The 5000-nt window shown below is 43.6% G+C and overlaps 1 long non-coding RNA gene across 1 annotated transcript in view; it reads left to right on the top strand.

The window, feature by feature from the left end:
* The window catches only part of LOC138957601 (uncharacterized), a 6733-nt gene extending 1746 nt beyond the window's left edge, over positions 1–4987 (top strand). Inside the window, exon 3 of the long non-coding RNA XR_011453094.1 lies at positions 4916–4987. This is a non-coding gene — a long non-coding RNA (uncharacterized lncRNA). The remainder of the gene's footprint in view (positions 1–4915) is intronic.
* Positions 4988–5000: the final 13 nt, after the last annotated feature.

Below are 5000 nucleotides of genomic sequence, written 5' to 3'. Positions count from 1 at the left end.
TAGAGAGAGAGAGAAAGAGATAGATAGAGACAGAGACAGAGAGAGAGAAAGAGAGAGAGAAAGAGAGAGAGAGAGAGAGAGAGAGAGAGAGATACAGAGAGACAGAGAGACAGAGAAGGTGAGAGAGAAAAAAGGAAATAGGGAAAGAGAAAGAGCGAGAAATGAGTTTGCGGTCTTGACATCGAGCGTTAAACAAGAGAATGTCATGAGCATGTCAAGACCGACCCTTCCTTAAAGAGACAGCTCGAGTTTTAACCCAACATATTCAATGCGTGGTTTGTGCTGGGTGAGTATCATGCTATCAACATATTCAATGCGTGGTTTGTGCTGGGTGAGTATCATGCTATCAACATTATTTAATGCGTGGTTAGTGCTGGGTGAGTATCATGCTATCACCATATTCAATGCGTGGTTTGTGCTGGGTGAGTATCATGCTATCACCATATTCAATGCGTGGTTTGTGCTGGGTGAGTATCATGCTATCAGCATGTTCAATGCGTGGTTTGTGCTGGGTGAGTATCATGCTATCAACATATTCAATGCGTGGTTTGTGCTGGGTGAGTATCATGCTATCAGCATTGTTAAGGGAAACCATAGAAACAGTATACGATGTTAGTCTGTCAACATCGCACTGTTCCTTGCAATAATCTGATCCTTGTTAGTCTGTCAACATCGCACTGTTCCTTGCAATAATCTGATCCTTGTTAGTCTGTCAACATCGCACTGTTCCTTGCAATAATCTGATCCTTGTTAGTCTGTCAACATCGCACTGTTCCTTGCAATAATCTGATCCTTGTTAAAGTGATTTATCAACATTTGCCATCCTTGAGGACACTCGTGACGCTGTGTTCTCGGTAACTCTTTACAACACCAGTGCTATCATTGGGAAATACTCATCCTTAAGACGTACTGTTCAATCGTATTACCCTTGTTTGCATTCTAACTAGCAGTGAGGTAACGGTACTGCAATAACAGGAACATTTTTTTATACAACTACCAAGAATGTTTTTTAAATCTGTCGAAGTACAGAAAATCGCCATTGGTCAAAAGGTTTGTTGTGCTTATGCTATCTTCCCAGCGAACACCGTATGTTGATTAATATGAAGCAACTGCTGTGTCACTGAATACCCCTACATATGTCTTGACATGCGGTAGTGTCAAGTTTACCGTAGAGTCGAGTTTATTTTTATCCCCTGAGCTGCAACTTTTAGCTCGCCTTTGCTTCATTCAGTATATTCGATATTTTTTATCCAAAAACAACCCATCAACAACCAATGATGCATTCATGGAAACAATTCACAGATTGTTAAACATAAGTTCACGACAATATTTTCAAAACAACCAACAAAGGTAGAACATGTTCCAGCGTGTCTAGAGAAACCGCGAGAAAAAATCCCAAGACGTGTGTACAGGGAGAGATCTAGTGATCCCGTACGACAGCCTACTGTGTGTCGCTTTAACATTCCACCTGGCGCTTTATTCACATCCCACCTGGCACTTTATTCACATCCCACCTGGCACTTTATTCACATCCCACCTGGCACTTTATTCACATCCCACCTGGCACTTTATTCAATGTTGAGTGAAAACAGACAGTGTCTGTGATTTAACTGGTCTACTCTTCACCAAAGCGGGAGGTGTTGAGGCTATTTGGAGCGCTATCACTACAAAAGGCGCTGCATTTCAGCAATCACGCCGTGGATTCTTTTGACACTTTCAGAATGTTACGCCTACTTTCCGGACGTTCTTCAAATAAAATGTCTGATAGTTAAAGGTATTTGCTCAGAGGATTATGCAAAGTTCTGGAAGCAGTTTTCAAACCCGTCTTAGAGTTGCGGGTCTCTCACAATATGCTGCGGTACCCCAGCAATATATACCAACAAATGTCGAGTGTGTTTGCAGTTCTTGCAAATTCAAACCAGTTGCTACACGAAAATAAAACTTTAGCGCTGTTGGTATCAATCATTTTCTTCTGTTCACATGCGAAGTCAAGAAGTTTTTGAACGCAATCCTATGACGGGGTGTAAAACGTTTTCCAGAACATCGCATAGCATTTGAATTAATACCTCCAACAATCCGAAATGTTACTCAAAGTACGTCAATTATGAAGGCATCTTATCCTGAAAGGTTCCAGGAATTGCACCTGGTCGTTGCTGAAATACAGCGCTGTGTGTAACGACACCCGTCACGTCACAATTGCCGTAAAACGTCCCGCCTCCCCCTCACAGTGGGCACCAGGGGAAGGGACCATTCGTGTGTAGCGCTGGGGGTTGCCCCGCCCCCCTCTCTCTCTCTCTCTGGCCCGTCCCAGAGCTCAGAGCGAGTCTCTAAGAGCCGTCGTCAAAAACATAATGATGGACTGACTGGAGGGGCGTGGCCGGTCTGTTGCTGTGTCACTGTGTCCATGTCCTGTGCTGTCAGTTTCAGTTTGCTATTCTCAGGGCGTCGTCACTGACGACCGTTGCATGAATACAGTTCACAACGTTCCTTGCAGACTTTCTACCCCACCTATGTTGACCAAGTTTTTTTAGCCGAGACCAGCTGTGCTGCAGCAGGTCACTCAGAATTGTAGTAACTGTGTGGCAACTGTGTATCAACACGCTGGAATGCAGGCGTTAGATCGACGTTACAGGAAGCGACTGAAGTGACTGTGTGTACGGATATATCCGTACCAGGTCAGATAGAGCCATTTGAGTGGGTACGGATATATATCTGTACCTGGGAGACAATGAGTTAAGTGCCAAAACTTGCATAACCCAACTTCCTGAAGCAGACTTCACTAAATTGACTTGAGGCTTGACGTTATGATTTGGTGGCCAAGACTGAGAATGATGTGACTGTGTGTTCGCTGGCATCCCTGGCCTTCACTAAATTGACTTGAGGCTTGACGTTATCATTTGGTGGCCAAAACTGAGAATGATGTGACTGTGTGTTCGCTGGCATCCCTGGCCTTCACTAAATTGACTTGAGGCTTGACGTTATAATTTGGTGGCCAAGACTGAGGATGATGTGACTGTGTGTTCGCTGGCATTTCTGGCCTTCACTAAATTGACTTGAGGCTTGACGTTATCATTTGGTGGCCAAGACTGAGAATGATGTGACTGTGTGTTCGCTGGCATCTCTGGCCTTCACTAAATTGACTTGAGGCTTGACGTTATAATTTGGTGGCCAAGACTGAGAATGATGTGACTGTGTGTTCGCTGGCATCTCTGGCCTTCACTAAATTGACTTGAGGCTTGACGTTATAATTTGGTGGCCAAGACTGAGAATGATGTGACTGTGTGTTCGCTGGCATCCCTGGCCTTCACTAAATTGACTTGAGGCTTGACGTTATGATTTGGTGGCCAAGACTGAGGATGATGTGACTGTGTGTTCGCTGGCATCTCTGGCCTTCACTAAATTGACTTGAGGCTTGACGTTATAATTTGGTGGCCAAGACTGAGAATGATGTGACTGTGTGTTCGCTGGCATCCCTGGCCTTCAATATCTCTTGACAGTAGTGTCCAGTTTACATTACTGACGAGTTAAATATCATTTTGTATTCTCTGAGTGACAAGGTTTTGCTCGCCTTTGCTTCATTTAGACAATACATTATTGGATAACATAACATCAATCACAAACAAATAGAAATCAATTCGTCTATTGCTAGACATAATGACATAAACCATATTTTCTAAAGAACAAGACAGTGGTAGAACATGTGTCCGCTTGTCTAGAGAAACATGTGCCCGCTTGTCTAGAGAAACATGTTTCCGCTTGTCTAGAGAAACATGTGCCCGCTTGTCTAGAGAAACCGCGATCACAATCCCAGGACGGGTACATGAGAAGAAATCTATTAATCCCAGACGACAGCTTTGTATGTGTCGCTTTCAAATCCCACCTTATTCACGTCTGAGTGAAAGCAGCCAGTGTCTGTGATTGAACCAGTTCTCTCTGCGCTTATCTCTCTTAAACCATTTATTGTACTTCAAATCGCAAGTCCAAAAAATATGTGTATAGAATCGTGAAGAAAAAAAACCCAGTTGAAAAGCTTTTGACTGAACTTAGAATAAAGATTGTTGATCATTTGAGATAGGGAGAGAGAGAGAGAGAGAGAGAGAGAGAGAGAGAGAGAGAGAGAGAGAGAGAGAGAGAGAGAGAGAGAGAGAGAGAGAGAGAGAGAGAGAGAGAGAGAGAGAGAGAGAGAGAGAGAGAGAGGGAGAGAGAGAGAGAGGGAGAGGGAGAGAGAGAGAGAAAGAGAGAGAGAGAGACTAGACAGAAAGAGAGGGAGAGAGAGAGAGCGAGAGAGAGAGAAACAGACAGACAGACAGACAGACAGACAGACAGACAGACAGAGACAGACAGAGCGACAGAACAAACGAATGGTTTACTGTGTTGGCCGTCGGCCCATTGCAAAAAGAAAACAGTGGGCTGGGGAAGTAAACGATATACTCGAACAATACACAATAGTTGGACATTCCGACTGTTGGAATAACGCGTCACGGATACCTTATCACTGTCGGTGTTTTTTCTCAAATTGTAACTTTTTTCACTGGATCATTGACGATAGGGGGTGGGGGTTGGCGGACCCATAACGGACTATATACTCTCGATTTTCTTGTTCTGTAAAGCATTGAGTATAGAAATACGCTGCCAAGCACCTTTCATTGATTTTTCTGGAATCAGACATAATTATGTTATAAGTCAAATCGTACACAGTAGGGATCAGCTTAAACATCTTTTGACAGTAGTGTCGTGTTTACATATTGAGGAGAGAACAACAGCAACAACAACAACAACAACAAAGTATTAATTGAACAATTCCTTCCCGTCATTTCATTCAGACTTTTTCTGCCTGAATTTTCGTCGATTTAAAAAAAAAAGTGGTATCCTTCGTTTTTGTCATTAATTTTGTAACGTGGTGTTGATGTTTCAGGTGAGACAGGGTGAGAACAATGGCGAGCCAGCAGTCAGGTAGCGGGGCCATTCCGAAGACATCACGACAGGTAGGCCGCTGTCAC

Source organism: Littorina saxatilis, unplaced genomic scaffold (genome assembly GCF_037325665.1).
Source record: "Littorina saxatilis isolate snail1 unplaced genomic scaffold, US_GU_Lsax_2.0 scaffold_2103, whole genome shotgun sequence".
In the NCBI taxonomy this organism is placed as follows: Eukaryota; Metazoa; Mollusca; class Gastropoda; order Littorinimorpha; family Littorinidae; genus Littorina; species Littorina saxatilis.
Note: the sequence above shows the minus strand (reverse complement) of the source record. Positions and strands in the feature narration are given on the sequence as shown.